At 48.7% G+C, this 17,943-nt stretch overlaps 1 long non-coding RNA gene across 1 annotated transcript in view; it reads left to right on the top strand.

The window, feature by feature from the left end:
* Nucleotides 1–17,943, top strand: part of LOC123614074 (uncharacterized) — a 49,220-nt gene that overhangs the window by 30,701 nt on the left and 576 nt on the right. Inside the window, exons 2-6 of the long non-coding RNA XR_006721559.2 lie at nucleotides 6,848–7,082; nucleotides 7,734–7,839; nucleotides 10,263–10,398; nucleotides 12,665–13,508; nucleotides 17,359–17,633. This is a non-coding gene — a long non-coding RNA (uncharacterized LOC123614074). The remainder of the gene's footprint in view (nucleotides 1–6,847; nucleotides 7,083–7,733; nucleotides 7,840–10,262; nucleotides 10,399–12,664; nucleotides 13,509–17,358; nucleotides 17,634–17,943) is intronic.

The following is a 17,943-nucleotide window of genomic DNA, read 5'->3' as shown; positions in this document are numbered from 1 at the left end:
TGTAGCAGGTGTGCCCCACGAGGTGCGGGGGAGCCCATCTGGGCTGCTCGCCCTGGGCTCCGGCTGTGTCATCGCTGGCTGTCTACCCAGGGCTGGGCTTGCCTCTGCCCGGAAAGAGTCTCTCTGACTCCGTCCATGGACACCAAAGGGCAGAGTGGAACTCTGCAGACTTGAGTCATTAACATATTATTCTAAAAAGATCACTCTTTGTAATAGAATGCAGAAAAAATTGCTCCCCAATCTTAAGATGTTATTTTTATATGTTGGTGAAAAATAATTTTTCAGGAGAAATTGTCCCCTTCTCAGGAAACTCTGAAATATAGACAAGAACATGCTCTTGTTCTCACTTTGTTTCTCTGGGTTTTTTTTTTTTTTTTTTAAATTTTCTGAGTTTTCTGATTTATTTTCAGCCTTTGGGGTGAGCTTGGGGGCTGTAAATTGAGGCATGGATACATGGGGGGGTCCAAAACGTGTTTGGCTTTTATGAATAGCATTTCCATAGGTTGCTTTATTTATTCTGTTTGACACTCTGGACTGTAATCATCCTTTTTGCTGATGAGCAGCCTGGAGCTCAGAGAGGATGGTCACAGGGCGACTTAGGAGAAAACCACCACCCATGCCTCCCACGCCTGCCCCAAGCCCGTGCTGTTCTGTCTGGTGAGCCTCCCCGCCTCTCCCCACAGCCTGGCTCCCTAACCCACAAGGCTGGCTTCCCGCACGGCTGGTTCACGCTGTGGACTAGCTGGGTGCATTCTGGAGGGTTGACAGCCACGATCATCCCAGATCATGAGTTTGCCATGCTTTTTTTGAACGTGGTCTTTCCTACTTTTTTTTTACGGGTGTCAGATTTTCCTCCTTCTCCCCAAGTTATTTTTACACACACACACACACACACAACCCCCTCTGATTCTGGGTGGGGGAAGTGGAGACGGGAGACAACAAGAGCACGTGTTAAATTCGAGTGATCCCACGTCCCAGGCAGTTCCGGCTGCTGTAACAAAGTGCCAGAGACTGCGTGGCTTACAAACATCAGAAATGTACTCCTCGCAGGTCTGGGGGCTGAAGGACGGAGCTCAGGGAGCTAACAGGGTCGGGCAAGGGACCCCTTCCGGGCCACAGACTTCTCATTTTCTCCTGGCATGCACAAAGGGGCGGGGCGCTCTCTGGGGTCCACCTTTATGACCCGGTCCCCTCCCTCCCAAAGGCCCCACCCCCTAATACCAGCACATGGGGGGTGAGCATTTCTACATCTGAATTCTAGGGGGACACAAAGTTCAGTCCATAGTACCCATTTCATTGATTTCTAGGAGGAACACTGTCTGTGCTTCCCCGATTCTGAAATCTCCAGGTCTTCCTCTAGCTGCCCACTAGGCAGCTGCGTGTCACCGGGTCGCTGCCACTGTATGGGCATCAAAGCTTAGAGAACGGGTGTCAGAGGCTCGGAGGAAAATCCCGAAGACAATTGTGGACCACTTTTCAAAGAAATACGGCCTTACCCAAACTCTCCTGAAACTCATGGGTCAGTGGTGGATGGAAGACAAGGATTCCAAAGGTCCTGCATCAAAGAGTGATTCCAGAGAGGCAGATTCTGCGTGTGGAAAAGCTCTAGGTACACCTTCACCAAGCCATGGAGCCTACATTTCCCTTTCGTGCCTGCAGGAGAGTGGTATGAGATTTAAAACGGTCTGTGTTCAAGTAGATCTAAAAGATCTTTTCTAACGTGTTTAAAGTAAAAATCCTAAGTGTTTCAGAAAGCTCGGTGACACACCTAGTCAGTTAGCTGTCAGCACTTTCCCTTGCCGAGTGCTTCGTTAAGTATCGCCATGTCTCACACCAGTGGAGCCTCAGATACCAAGAAATACGGTAGTACTTATGCTTCAGTGGTTATCAGTCTGTGTCTAATATATTCATGGAGAAGTATGTGAGCCATCTTGCCATTAAACCATTTTCAAAATCTCGTGGAAGCCTACCAGTGGAATTTTATAATTCAGCTAAGAAACTCTTTTGCTTTTGGGAGGGGAGTTTCCAATACCATGGCTATGTCTCTGGGTGTATTTTTGGTTAAGTTTTTGTTAATCCTGGCTTTTGTCTAAAATAAACAAACAAATAAAAAATAGATATAAAATATGTAAAAGGTGGAAAAATAAATCAATAGATGAAATTTATATATAAATGAAATAAACACAGAGCTATAAAATACTCGTGTTATAAAACGTGCCCTTTGGAGAGAACAGTCATTGGTGCAGATCTGACGTGGCTTTGATAAAAGTGTTCCTGCTCGTGCACTGACTGACCCGTGCTTAAGGACATGTGGGTCCTTGGTTTGTACTCATGGATTTGTTTATTAGTGTATTTATATAGAAAAATTTAACCTTATCATCAGTGCTGCAGGTGTATATGTATTTATACTATCTTTCCTTTTAGTAAAACACTATTATATCATAAAAATATTTCAACTTTAAATGACTCCCCTCCAGCCTCAAGTTTCGTGCTGTCCAAATCTGGGCACAAAGAGAAATCAGTCTGTTCTGGCTTGAAGGGCGCTGGACTTTGGCCTCGTCCTAAGTTTAGAGATAACAAAGGCTTCCCATAAAACAGATCATTCTTTCCGTTTTGTACGATTCCTGTAGTCCTGGCGCTGCCGTTCAGTTGCTGTATCTGAGTTGATGGAAGTTTCCAGGCTGGGAGGAAATAGCATTTCTAAAAGGGCAGAAGGCAGGCATCCCCCAGTTTATGTCCACCTGCCTTCCATCTAAAACTAGCCCCTGATCTCAGATTTGGTGGCCTGTTGGCCTTTTGAACAAACAACCCCTCTCTCCCTCTCACTCCTCAACTGAAGCTGAAATTCTCAGGGTGTCCCTCCCTGTGCACCGTGGGGTGAGCCTTCATGAGTACCCTGCCCCTCTGCTGAGTTACAGCCACGTCCCAACTCCCCACGGGGAGAAGGGTTCCCCCTTTGTGATCAGGTGGCCTCCCTGCGTAAAATGTTTTCATGGTGCCCTGTTGCCCTCAGAGTAAGTCCAAACTCCTGAGTGTCTTCCCAAATCCTCCATCATCTCCTCTGGCTTCTGTACACCTTCCCCAGGCCCACTCTGTTCCTTGGCCCTTCTTGTCAGTTCTCCCCCAAATCTGGCCTTGGTCCAGTCCCCCCTAAACTTACCATCAGGCTTTCCCTGACTCCCAGGTCCAAGCCTCCTTGTTTTGCTGGGAAAATACATTCCAAACCAACTTTCAAAACCACATCTGGGGCATAGGACGCAGTAAGCTGGGGCCTCACAGGTTTTGTTATGGGAATCCAGGTACATCAGAAGAGCCTGGGCCCAGCAGGGGCCTCCTGCCTCCTGGAAGACCCCTTTTCAGAGCTTTGGAAGCTTGGGCACCAAAGGCTGACCCATTTGGCACCTGCCCCACGTGGCCTGCGAAGGAAGGCATTTGAAATGGATCTGGGTGGAGCCTGAGCTCACTGGCAGCCGGGAAATAGGGCAAGTTCTCACAAGATGCCAGGTGGGGAGAGGCAGCACGTGGTGAGCAGCACACCTGGTTCACCTACAAGCAACACCTGGGGCTGGAGCGAGCCCTCGCTCGGGGGCGAAGAGGTGTGATTACCAGTTACCCATCAGCACTCCGGTGCAGTGAAAGAGGGCTGGTCAGGGTGAGCCCTGGATGGTGGCGGGCCAGAGTCAGGGCCATCCCAGGGGCGCAGAGTCCTGGGGGCTGAACCCCGGGTGGGCCCTTCGGATGCACTTGCATGCAGACGGAAAAGGGAACCCCCCAGGGCATCTTGGCTGGAGCAGAGAAGAGCCTCTCAGCTTCGGGGGTGGGAGTCGGGTGGAGGAGGAGCCCTCCATGCCTGAGTGTGTGTGTGTGCACGCGCGTGTGTGCACTGGGGGCCATGGGTGTGATGAGCCCCAGCGCTCGCTCAGCATCTCCTGGTGAGTTTGCTCTGTTTCACGACCTCTTCCCAGGGCAAGTCTGTCCATGGGAATCAGTTTCCCGGGGGCTCTATCCAGCTCAGCGCTCTCCTAAGGACTTACCCCCAGGATCTCATTTCACCCTCACCGCAGTCATGTCACCTGTGAGGTCAAAGCACAGGTTGGAGAGCTTATGCTGCTTCTCCAAGTCCGGAAGCCGCGTCCCACTGATGCCACAGCCCGCAAGCTACTCTGCCATCACTTGTCTTGCTGAGGACTCGGTGGGGCTGGGGGCTGCGTCCCCTCCACAGACGCAGAGAGGGAGGAGCCTGAGGCACACTGCCGGTCTGCACATTATGTTGTGAGAAGTACCATGAATGGATGCTGGGGTTCAGGACAGAGGAGAACGCCCTCCGTTTTCTCTCCATCACCAAGTCTACATTCCCTTCCATCAGCCCTCTCATCCCCCTGCTTAAAACCTCTGACTGCCCACTGTGCTCGGGGTCGGTCCGGGCTCCTGGAGTGGCTTCCCCAATCCCCCAGAACCCTTCCCTGTCTGAGCAGGCACCTTAGTCCCATAGTTTAAAAGGTGGCCATAACGCCCATTCAGTTAAACACCTCTCGGGAAAGGCCATCGGACTGTGTCTGCGTGAGGGAGACACTTGGGCGTCGCTGGTAGAAGCACTTGGTTTGAGTGACTCGGGACTTGGGAACAGCCCTCTTAACTCAACAGAACAGCTATTCAGCTTCTAGTCATTTCCTGCAGAATCCCCCGCGGGTTCAGCCTTCCTGGAGCTGGGACGTGATAAGGTGCAAGGCTTCAGTGTCGGGGGATGAAGTGTCCACTCCCGTCCCCTAGCCCGCAGTTCCTCTCACTGCTGGGAAAATACTTACTGAAGGTCTGGCTACAGCTAAGACGGTCTGACAACTTGTAAGGCACAAACATTCTTTATCTGCAGGATGAGGTTCGTTTCTGTTTGGGGCTGGTGTTTTTGTAAGAAGGAAATCGCTTTCATAAGCATCAGATTAGATCCAGGAAGCATCCGCTGGGGCAAAGGGTCAGGGTTTTCTCATTGGTCACGACTGCCACCTCCTGGCTGAGCCTGTAAATTACATTATATGGACTTCCCTAGGGAAACAGTGCCAAGAAAGCTTACTTACCTCATTTTCCTCCTTTTTATAACCTGTGTGGTGCAGAAGGGAAATGAGAGGAACGTTCTTTAGGTAGAGTATTTATTTGCATACTTCATATTGGCAGCGATGATGAAGCAGACACAGCAACGATGAATAAAAACACAGGGGACTATTCTGACCTGAGGCCACAAGGGAGAGGCTCCGTCAGAGCAATTTATTGCACCTTCTGACTCAGTACTAGCTTTTCCAAAGCAAGGGTTTACTTCTTCTCCGAGTTTTTTAAGACCTGCCTACTCTCTAAAGCTGACTTCTTAGCACATTTAGATTACCCTACCAAACACTTCTGGAAAATTGGTACAAAATTAAGGGCTTAAGTGAAAAGTGCAACATAAAAAAATTATCAGCCCTAAGGCAGGTCTTAAATTATGCAATAAAAAGTATAAGATTTGGTATCAATCCTCATTGTTTCTTCATATTGATTTTATTCTTAAGATTGTACACTCTAGAAATTCAAACTCTAAGTCAGGTAGAGGATTATTGTAACACATTGACCAAGGAAGAAATACATTTTTCCCAATTATTTAAAACATTTTTGCGGGGGGGGGGGGTAAGGGTTGTATTTTACCTTTAATATCAAATGCGCTGAGATCCACAGGTGGGTGATTTCAGAGTCATATTAAGATGTTGGCAGGACTTCTCAGAACCCTTTCCTTTCTTATCCCTCAACAAAAGAAACCACAGACTCTGAGCTGGCCCGTGGCCTCCGATGAGACCACAGCCCCGGCTGGCACTCTGATTTCTGCTTTGTGAGAGATCTTGAAGCAGACGGTTGAGCTAAACTACACCTAAATCCTGACCTGCAGAAACTGCGAAAGAATAAACGTGTGTTGTTTTTAGCCACTAAATATTGGTGTAATTTGTTATGTAGCAACAGATACTTTGTACAGTCCTCTATCCAAGGTCGCCCATCAGAGAAGTCACAGGACTCCTGGAAGGAGCCTGCTCTAGGATCACTGACACGCTGAGGCTGGGAGCAGCCCGCGGGAAGCAAGGTCTCACTGCAGATGTGTATAAAATACAGGCTAGATTATGAAGTTTTAGTATGAAAACAGGAATGTAAACTTTCCCTGATATTTAAAAAAGTATTAATTACATTTTGAAATGCTAACACTTTTGGACATAGGGTGTTCAATAAAGTATATTATGGAAAGTAATTTCACCTGTTTCTTTTTCCTTTTAAAAAATATGGCTTCTAGATCATTTTAAATTATATGGATGGCTTGTACGTCAGATTTCTTTCAGAAGACATGGGGGTAGGCAGACAGGTGAGATGGGGGTGGAAACATACATCAGGAAATCACGGTCCAGTTGGTCAGTAGCTGGTGCTCAACAGGGGCTCAGACAAAAAAGCCAGAGGTTCGGGGAAGGAAATCTACTTCCCAGGGTGCAGTGGGTTCTGACACAGTTCAACTGCACAGGTGTTGACTGGGGTCAAAGGGTGGTCCTCTCAGGGATGAGCACTGGGTCATGTGAGTCTGAAGACAGGCTGAAAATCTGGGGGCTCCCCATATTCTGAACAGTGGAGGCCTGGAGAGTGCAAACCAGCGTCCAGGGTGGAGTCTAAGACCCAGGGCGGAACGTACTGTTAACAGGGGACCAAATAACGAGTAGTTATCAGGGACCCTGACCAAGAGGGCGGCAGTTTGAGGGCAGGAAATCCACTTCTGGGGCTGGTTGGTTCCGACACAGCTCAAGTCCACCGGTATTGATCAGAACTTACTAAGTGCCAAACCCCCTTCTAGAAACTGGAGGAAACCCGGTGCCCGCCTGCAAGGTGCTCCCAGTTGAGTGCGGGAGACAGCGATACACAGGTGATCATGGCTCAGGGCGGTTCGTGCTGTGACAGGACGTGCTGGAGCTCACTTCAGGGAAAGCAGCTCCATCTCGTGGGTAAGGAGCGGATCCCCAGAGAGAGAGCACATCTCGACGGAGACCTGTGGGAGACCAGCCAGGCAAGGAGGGAGACGCACACTCCAGGTGAGGGGGCAGCGTGTGCAAAGCTGGGAGGGTGGGAACACTCTGCTCCAGGAGGTGCGAGCTGTCCGGTGCTGCTTCACAGCACGGTGGGGATGCTGGAAGGTGGGGATGCTGGAAGCTGGAGCAAGGAGGAGAGGCCGGGTTACAGAGGCGGTTGCATCCCAGATGGAGGGGTTTGAGGGCACAAGGCAGGGGGATTTAAGAACTTTATGCAGAGGAGTGATGTAACTAGACTGTGCTTTAGAAAGATCTCTCTGACTACACGGGTGGGGCGGTGGTGGTTCTGGTAACCGGGTAAGATTAAACACGCTCCACTGAATCTCTCCACTGAAATCAGCCGTAAAACCTGGACAGAATGCTCGGAGCACTGATGTGAGGACTCTGAAAAGTAAATAGTAGCAGGTGGATTGGGGGAGAAGAGCAGGTCTGAGGGGCCACTAAACCAGGGAGGAGGTACATCTTCCCCTCTGCTATTTCCTGGGCTCAGCGCGGCCAGAAACAGGGAGGCAGCATCAGCAGAGAAAAGCTCTGTAACCCAGGAGACGCTCTCAGGTTCAGGCTCAAGGAGTGGGGAAGGGACTGCCTTATGCTAAGAGTGGGTGGAGAAATCCTCATTTTTTCCCCCCTTTTCTCCATTTTCTTGCATCTCAGCCCCTAAGCAATCCTGAGGCAGCAGCAGGGACAGTGGCAAAACTGGGGAGCCCAAAACTCTAAGGGAGAGCACGTCTCAAGTTGGAGGAGCTGTGGCCCCAAGAAGGTGGGTTGAACCCTTGTTGCTTTTCTTTAAAACCTCTTCCATCCTTTGGTCCCAGACACGGACTCAGTTGCAGCAAGTGTATGGCAGAGTGAGGCACATGAAGCCCCAGCTTTCTGGCTGGAGACTGGAAAGAGGAGCTCCAGGGGGTCAGAAATTCTTAGGGAGATCCCAGAGAGGAAGGAGCTCAGGAAGGTGACAAAGTTGTTTATGAACGTCTGGGATCGCCCCTGAGCTGTCTCACATGGATCTGACCCTAAACAGAATGGCACACAGCTTGAGACGTGACCCATGGGGTAGACCAGAGCTCAGCCCCAGACTGTCCACTGGGTGGCACACACGTAAGACACGGCTGGATAGCACTTGCAAAAGCTGGAAATAGTGGCGCCATTTAAAGCACACCAGGAGAAGGCTGTTCAGAACTTGCAGCCTGAACTCCACAGCGTCTGCGAAACAAAGCAGTCTGGCGGCCTATGCAAAAACGGCCACATTCCCCACAGGCTTGAAGTTAGGCCCAGAGCCCTGTAATATCCAACACAGCCGGGAAAGAATCCAAAACTACTCAGAATGCAAAGAACAGGAAAATCCCAGCTTGCCAAAGCCAAGAGGTCTCAGATGTTGGAAATATCTGACAGAGATTTAAAGCAGCAATTACAACAATGTTCCAAGAAGTAAGGGCAAACCCTTTAGAAATGAGCGAAAAGTTAGAAATTCTCAGCAAACAAATAGAAGATACTAACTGAAAAAGAGAACCAAATGGGAATTTTAGAAGTGAAAAATGCAGTAGCCAACATTCAAAAAACTAAATGGGCTCCATGCAGATGATAGAGGAAAGAGTTGATGACTTTGAAGACACATCAATAAAAATGATCCAGAGGGAGGGTGTAGCTCACATGGCAGAGCACGTGCTTAGCATGCACAAGGTCCTGGGTTCAATCCCCAGTACCTCCTCCAAGAATAAATAAATAAATAAACTGAATTACCTCCCCAAACAAAAAAGAAAAAGAAATGAAATGATCCAATATGAATAATAGAATGTTCAGCTTCTGACATTCAAAATAGACTTTTACAGTCTGACAATAGGCTTTGGAAAAGCAAAATATCTTCTAATATTTTTTTGCTCCTATTTCACATCTCAAGAACCAAGACTGAGGGGCTTAGATCTTGGAGGTCATTCCATAGTGTACAGAGGGTGCCTGTTTCAGCTCACTGTTCTGGGTGGAAGAAAGAGGGAAAATTCAACCCTTAACATCCTTGGAGACGATAAGATGAAAAGCAGTGAAAAAAGAGGCAAAAGAAATACCTGGTTAAAAGTGGTTTTTTTGTTGTTGCAACTTTCTATTTTTATGCTGAAGGGGACTGAGAGTGCTGGGGTGTCAGAGGTGTGTTGGAGCTGGCTTGGACGCTCCTGAAAGCCGGCTGTTAAAATTTCAGGAAAATTTTCAAACTGATCGTTACACAGTTGGCAGCTTGAAATTGGACATGGTGTGAGTATTTGCGCCATGATAATTGGCAAACCCTTCAAGTCCCTGGAAAGCCTGTCGTCCAGCTACCAGCACCACAGGTGACAGACGGATCAAGCAGAACAGGGGACTGGCAGAGGGCGGGGCATCCTGTTCCTCCTCACCTGGCGGAGCCCTGGAGGAAGACACCGTGCAGGGACTCAGGCCAGCACGGGCCGGTCTAGCACGGGGGACGGCACGATCGGGCTGAGAGCGAGTCTAGTTAGCACTCTCAACTCTACCGAGTTTTCCACATGGCGTAAATGTGGAGCTGAAAACCCGTGAGTTGGCCAAGGGGTAAGAGCCTGGCCAGGGAACGCAGACTCTGTGATCCAGGACCCACTGGGGAAGAATGGGCCACAAGTTCAGGAGGACAGGTGGCATCAGCAAACGGGCAGATCCAATAGCAAGATCAGGCCAGCGCTACCTTAGGTGGGGCTGGGTTGGTCAAAACAAGTACTGGACTGAGGAGGATTCCTGGATCCCAGCCCTCTTCATTCTGCCGCCATGGGGTCACAGGATGCCTCCTCCCCCACACACTAGACGGGCATGGAAGGGGCGGGCATGGAAGTAAGGCGACTGAGATAAAATTCTCTCCAGGACAAACACCAAAGGGACTGCTTAAATCGCTGCATCTAACTAAGGTTGAAAACCAGTCTGTACGTTCATTGCCTTTCTCTGCTGTCCAGCAGGCGGGAGCGCAGGGGGGAAGCCAGCTCCGGCGGAGACCAAAGCTAGAGACCACGTTTTCTCTTCCTCTCTGACTGGCAGTGCAGGGTTGTAACCCAGCCACATCTGTAAAACAAGCAGAGGGCTTCACTTGTGTTTTTATTCAAATGTGTAATTCAGGAAGTTTTCTTTTTTTATTTTCTTGAAGCTCAGTCATTCTTCGCAAACTGAAGTTTGACTGCACTTTACTTTCAGGTGGAGAAGAGGCTGGAGTTCATGGCAGTGGAGGGATTTGACGACAGCGTGACTGAATCTTGGGTGCCCCCTCCATGAGGTGAGAGGCCAGAAGCTGAAGGGGGTTCCGTGCAGCGGCGGCGGGACACCAGCACAGGTGGGTACCCCGGGGTCCCCTGCTCACACTTCGGGCTCTCCTGCTGCGACTGCCCGTCACACCAGGAGTGCCCTGGACATGCGTGCTGTGCCCGCCTCGTTCGCACCGGGCCCCCCTCTGTGGCGGGGCCTCCTCGCCTCCTGGGGGAGGGGCGGTGAACACCCCCTGAAGACGCACCGCTGACCGGGCGACGCTGTGTCGCCCAGGGGAGGGGGAGGCAGGCGCCGCGCTGGCCCGGAGCACGCGGGCTGAGGGGCGCGGCCTTCACGGGGCGTGAGGAGCTCGGACAGCAGCCCCCGTCTGGGGCCGACGCCCTGGCCGACTTACACGCCTGGTGTCCGTACTTTGTAAAAGTGGGATCCTGCCAGGAGTAGCTCTCCGTAAACTGCCGACCAGACACCAGTTTCAGTCGTGGTAAATGGGTTGTTTATTTAACCTCCTGGAACTCAGTAAACAGATCTTTCAAGTGGAGATAACATTCCATTACCGGGTAGTGGTGGCTCTCACACGACCTGATTTATGAGAAGGCGTCTAGCACGGTGCCCTTAAAAGCAAGCCCATAATAAGCACCTTTCTGAGGTTTTTGAACTAATTCGTTTGCTAGTCTTGCATCAGAGCCCCCTGCTTCCGTCTTTTCTTTCCTTTAGAAAAAGAGAAAGGGAGAGGGAGGGGTGTGCGGGCGGCCGTGCTACTTCTCTGTGTTACAGACTCTGCGCTCCTCTGATAAGAGAGAATTTTCTGTCCCATCGAGAGTCTGAATTCACTCCCAGACTCAGATAAAAGGACTGCTACCCTTACAAAGAACAAAGCATTTTGAGAAAAATTTAAACAATGCCTTGGAACATGTTTTTATTATAGCATCAACGTCAGCCAAAATCTTGGGATCAGAGAAACCTGAGTAGATCCAGACAATCGTGAGCATTTTGTAAAAAATGTGACGTTCTTGGGAAGGGCCTGTTGAATATTAAACATTAATGGTTCCACTTTGTTTTCCTTGCCCACTAAAAAAAAAAAAATAGACTCAAAAAAATAAACAAATAAAATAAAATGAAAAAAATAGACTCAGAATGAACCCCTTTTAATTTTTTTAAGTTAGAAAAAATTTTGGTAAACTCTACATAACATGAAATACACCGTTCTAACCATTTTTAAGTTCTCAGCGCCATTAAGTACATTGACTTTGCGGTGTACCCATCACCACTGTCCATGTCCAGAACTTTTTCACCAAACTGACCTTTGTGTTTTTTAAGATACAAGTTGCATCAGCAAATTTAGAGCCCACATTTTCTTCTTGACTGTATTTAGAATCGGTCCAGTGTTCTATATAACCTCAGGTGCTTGTCGGAACGCAAGCAGTTAAAAATGACTTGAAGGGACAAAGGGCGGGAAGACGAGGTGTTTATTACCTGCCTGTGAAGCCTGATGTGTCACGGATCCCACACAATGATCTGTGAAGCAGGAACTGTTCTCTCGTTTTGCTGGTGAGGAAGCTGAGACCTAGAAGAATTAAGCAGTTTGTGCAAAGCCACACAGCAAAGGGATGGAGCTGAGACCTAGCTCCAACCTGATTTTCAGCAGCACGTGCTCCCATGCTTAGGGCAGCTCCAGCACGAAGGGAAGGAAGAGGAGGAGTCTGGGTGAGACACAAAATTTAGGACTGTTGATTTGCTAGTTCCTGAAAGGTCCATCCAGAAGATTGTGGGCTTGGCTTTGCTGGAGATTTTAAAGGGCTCAGCAGTCATCTCCTCTCTTACCCTGGGCATCCTTTGATTGAAAGGACCTCTAAAGAATTTCTATGATCTGTGGTTGCATTAACGTAGCCTGGTTGTTGCCCGTCTTTGTGAAATGGTGGCAGTAAGGTTGGAGACAAGGAAGGGACAGAGGCAGAGACTTCTGCGGTGATGGGCTTCTCGGCGGAGGGGAGGCGGTCTGGGCTGGCCACTGCTCCTGGACATTCCTGTTTTGCTCAGGTTCTCATATCTGAGTTGAAGGAGGGAAGTGTTGAGAAGGAAGCAGATGCTTCTTCATGAGGGTGGGTGGACTTTGCAAGACAAGAGATAAACCGGAGATGATGCCCCGTTCCTGAGTTCTGCTGTGTCCCTGGGGCTGCTCCTTAAGAAGATGTAGTTAGAGTGATAACATGACATGACATTAGCTGGTTTTTGGCAATCTCTGTGCTAACCACAGAGATGGTAACCGCTTTACTTGCATTATTATCTCCAAAAGACAGGAAAACTTAGGTTCTGTTATTGTCCCTCTATTACAGACGAGGGGATGGAAGTCACGTGATCCAGAGGTGGCACTGGAAGGATGACTAAGGTCCAACTGTCTGCATCCCACGTCCAAGTCCATCTTCGCCGTGACACTGACTGTCTAGCACTGAAGTCACATACACTCAGGGAAACTTGGCTTCACTAATTACTACCCTGTGCTTTCTTACTGAGTCTTAGTTTTGTAAAATTATGAACAATGGGAATTGTACTATCCACTTCATGGGATTGCTATGAAGATCAAGCAAAATTACCCTCCTGAACATGCTGGCGAGGTGGTAGGTTAAGTGTTATGAGTTGAATTGAATCCCCCTAAAAGATGTGTTGAAGTCCTAACCCTCAGGACCTTGGAATGTGACCTTATTTGGAAATAAGGCTTTTACAGAGGTGATCAAATTAAATGAGGTCATTAGAATGGACCCAAATCCTATTGGGTCCTATATGACTGATGTCCTCATAAAAGGGGGAATTTGGACACAGAGACCGACATGCAGAGAGGGAAGGCGACATGAAGAGACACAGGAAGGAGGTCATGTGAAGACAGAGGATTGGGGTGATGCGTCTCCAAGCAGAGGAACACTTGGGGTCCCCAGAATCTAGGAAGGGCACCGAGTGATTCTTCCCAGCACCTCTAGAGGGAGCAGGGACCTGCTGACTCCTTGATTGTGGACTTCTGGCCTCCAGAAGTGTAGGACAATACATTTCTGTTGTTCGGAGCCACTCAGTTTGTGGTCTTTGCTACAGCAGCCAACCAGAGCAGAGCACCACTGACATTATCTTTCTTTCCTAGACCATTCATGCAACAAATATTTTAAGCCAAGTCCTGGAATTTGCTTAGAGGTGAGTAAGACCTTGTTTCTCGCTCAGGTTGCTTATGTCCTCGTGGCAGAGACAAAAAGTAAATGAGGAGGAGGGGATGGCTCAGTGGTAGAATGCATGCTTAGCATGCATGAGGTCCTGGGTTCAACCCCTAGTACCTCTTAAAAAAAATCAAATAAAAAATTTCAGAAGACACTAACGAACACATCTACAAAACAGAAACAGACTCGCAGACATAGTAAACAATCTTATGGTTACTGGGGGAAAGGAGGTGGGAAGGGATAAATTTGGGAGTTTGAGATTTGCAAATATTAACTACTATATAAAAAATAGGTAAAAACAGATTTCTTTGGTATAGCGCAGGGAACTACATTCAATATCTTGTAATAGCCTCCAATGAAAAATAATATAAAAATGTACATATGTATATATATGTATGACTGGGGCATTATGCTGTGCACCAGAAATTGGCACATTGTAACTGACTTCAATTAAAAAGTAAATGAGTAATTATGGTAGGATGCGGCCAGTGTCACATCACAGTGAAGCCAAGGGGAAGATGCGGGGGAGCCCCAAGGTGGACCTTTAACCCAGCCTGGACACCAGAGACAGACAGCGTCTCAGAGGGAATGATGTTCCAAAAATGACGTAGTGGCATTTCGGATCATGGAGCAAGGTTGTAAATGACTGTTTTATAACAGAATAAGCTGAGTTCCAAGTCGATATGAAAAATGTCAAGGAGCGAGCAAGGTTAGAGAGACGTTAGTCAACGTGTTTGTTTCACTTAGCAGTTTTGCCTCCAGAATAAGTCTTAGCTAGGTGCCCCCTTACTAAGTTTGGTTGGTTGGTAGAGGTGAGTGGGGACTGGGTAGGGTGGGGTGAAGGTGAGATCAGGGACCACCAATCAAGGGGCAGAGACTGATGCCTTCTTGAGGCAGCATATTCTTGTTATTTAGCCTTCTTTCTGGAACATACACCTTGCGGCGGGAGAGGATTCCAAAGCTTGGCTTGAGTCACTGGGTAAGGTTGTGTAGGTTGCTGACTGCACAAGAGGAGACTGGAGACTGAAATCCAGCATGTGCTCACTTACTAAGTCATGTGTCTGCCCAGAGGATCGGTACCCCTTTTCTTTGCACAAAGGTGTCATCTTCTTGCCAAGAGATAAGTAATGAATCTGGTTCCCCTGGGAAGGGGCACTCAAAGGTGCCATCTATCCCAGTGGGACTCCCAGGCCTGGCGTTGGTCTGGCTACAGGACAAGGCATTTGTTTTTTGAAATAAAGCCTGTTCTATACATTGGAAGGCTTGTCCTTGTCATAGTTAGAGTGGATCCAATGGAAACTCTAATTGTATTCTCATTAGCTTAATTACTACCTCCCAGTTAACTTGCTAGTCTGAAACTTTGTTATATGGCTTTTGGCTCATGACCCTGAGGTTGAACTGGTATCTGGTTTTTGTGGAGCCTGGAGAGGAAGGGACCGAAAAAAGCTCCAAGCGGTTAGCGAATAACTATTAGTTATAAATACTGCCTGTAGCTAGGACCATGTTTCCTATATATTTCACTCTTATCACCTACATAGAGGTCTAATACTTCTTAAGTTACTGAGAGTTTGGTGTTTCTTCTCCAGTCAACACCCACCCCCACCCAGCCCCGGCATATTTGCTTTGGGAGTGAGGTGAACTGTAGGGGGTGAGGGGGTGCTCAGTCCAGAACAAAGACAGACATGAGATGAGAGTCTAATGCTTATCCCAAGGAGGAGGGTGAGGAAGGGACTCTTCACAGCAGGAGCAGCACATCCTGCCTGTCGTCCAGCAGACGGAAAACAATCAAATGAGGACAGTGCGGAGGTTACAGGAGGTCCAAGAGGACTCCCCCGTGTCCCTGGAGAAACAGAAGGAGGTGGGGAGGGAGCGCTTGGTGAGGAAATGAGATTCCTATCCCGGAGTGGCTCTGGGGGAGGGGAATCCTGCCCACCAGCAAAGCTGGAACGTCTTAGGTGTCAATCCCCAGGTTCCTATAAAGACGCTCTGACGACAACCACTGCATCAAAGGTCACGGACGGATCCCTCCACTTGCATATTAGGGAATCTCTGCGGACTCTCCGAACATTCCGTGTTATTTCTGGATCCTCTGTCAGCAGAAGGGCAGTGCTTTCCTATCTCATTCTCGGGCACCTCCCCCGGGCCGTTTTCCAAGCTCTCAGGCTGCAGGAAGGCGCGGCATGGGGGCAGCAGGGCGCCCGGGCCCAGGCCTGGCTCTCCCCTCCCCGCTTTGTGCCGGGTCCCCCGGGTTCGTGCAGCAAGCCCTGCTCTGTTGTGTCACACCCTGTATCCCACTGCCAGGGGGGCCCCCACAGAGCACCCTGGGGGCCCGGAACCCCTGGTGAGTCAGCTCCTCGCGCAGACTGGCTGCCGCCTCTCTGTCCCGGAGGCGCGGCGGCGCATGCGCGGGGCTGGGTGGGGCCCCGGGACGCCAGGCCCTCCTCCCACCCCGCCCCCGCCCCCGCCCCCGCCCCCAGAGCTCGCCCCCAGGGCGGGGCCGACGTCACCGCTCGGCCCCGAAACAGCCGGAGGAGTTGACACGGTGTCCTTTGCTACGAGGAGGGTTGGTTTCCTTCTACAGTTGTGCTGGTTTTTAATTCCATACAGTTTTTAGGGCTGTATGTCTCCAGCCTCTGGGAATGCGCCCCTGAGCGGGAGAGCAGGTGAGCCCCAGCATCCAGAGGTGCCCTCAGGGGCTTGTTCCCGAGCCCCGGGTTCTGGAAGCCTGAATGTGGCTGTGAAATAGTGCAGTCAAAACACGTACAATGTTGAACAAAATATTGAAACCCAATGAAAACAACTGAACAAAAACCAAACAACTGCAGACAGACAGCCCTCAGGCTGTGAAAGTGAAGGGAAAAAACCCCTCGACTCAGACAAACGAATGGTCTGATACCCTGGGAGGCAACAATGGGCAAATCCAATATGATGATGAAGGATTGTGACCAGGGAACGAGGCAGGAGTGAAAAGCACCTTTGTTCTTCTAAATGACTCCAGATATGACATTTGTCACCCAGATTGGCAGAGAGAGTCATTACTACTTGCTGCGGACGTGGGCAGGTGAATAATACAGGGATTTTTCTCCTTTTTTACTTTTTAAAAAAAAATTGAGTATATTGACATACTACATTGTGCAAATTTAAGGTGTGCAAGGTGTTAATTTGATACATTGGCACGTGCTAATCCGATTGCTGTGGGAGTGATGTTTAGTGCTTCTGTCACATTACATAATTAACCTTTCTTTTCAGTGGTTGGGATAATTAATTTTCAGTAGAGCAGTTTTGTGTTAAGCTGTCTTTCCATTCCTTTCATTTCATTGCCAAAAATGAAGTGAGAGAAAGAAGAATGGAGATCAGTGTGAGGTCTGAATGTTTGTTTGTGTCTCCAAAGTTTGGGGCTCTGGTAGGGGCACGGACTTGGGTGAGATCTGGGCCCACAGCTGACCTCAGTACACACCTACTGACATTGCTGTATATAAAACAGGTGAACAGGAAGGACCTGCTGTACAGCAGGGGGAACTATGATCAGTTTCTTATAATGAGCTATAATGGAAAAGAATCTGAATATATATATATATATATATATATATATATATATATATATATATATATATATAAAACTGAATTGCTTTGCTGTACACCTGGAACTAGCATTGTAAATCAACTACGCTTCAATAAAAAATAAGAATTTAAAACAAAATAAAAGAAAAGGGAAAACAAAAACACCTGCTAAATTGTTGAGCTCCTGGAGTCACAACTTAGTATTAACAAAAAAGCCTGTGCTTGGGCAAAAGCCTGTGTCATTTTATACTTTATTTTGTCTGAAACAGTTCTAATGGCAGAAATGCAGCTTGTCCTGGTCCTTGGGAATGAACCACCAGGGCTGACAGCTGAGCAACCAAAGCTGAGACGGCGCCAGCCGTGGGCGCCGGGACCGCTAAAGTCCCACCCATCCTGACAGCTCACGTGCTCCGTCCACCATGAAGCCAACCCGTGTGTCATCCCCACCAAACCCACGTTTGTTCATCCTCCTCTTCTGTGACTTACCACAGGCTCCCCATCCTAGGAGACCTTCAGTACTTTCCTTCCTCCCTTTTCCTGAACTGTAAGTGGATTTCGGACAGGAATTGTGTATTATTCATTTTTATATTCTCTGTTCTATATTTTATGTTCTGTTTAATACAGTGGCCAGCAAGTAGTCAGTGCTGAATAAAGATTTACCGGAGGAAGGAAGGAAAGAAGAGAGAGAGGGAGGGAGGGAGGAGACTCAACATGATAAAGCCTGGTCCACTCATCTGCGTGAGTTTGACTGCAGATGATCAAAGTCTTTTTTTTTTTTTTTTTGGTTGAAAAGCAGAGTGGCATTCCTCCAGATCATGGAACTCAAATCAGGATACTCCTTGTGAGCATCCACG

Source organism: Camelus bactrianus, chromosome 20, assembly GCF_048773025.1.
Source record: "Camelus bactrianus isolate YW-2024 breed Bactrian camel chromosome 20, ASM4877302v1, whole genome shotgun sequence".
NCBI lineage: Eukaryota > Metazoa > Chordata > Mammalia > Artiodactyla > Camelidae > Camelus > Camelus bactrianus.
Note: the sequence above shows the minus strand (reverse complement) of the source record. Positions and strands in the feature narration are given on the sequence as shown.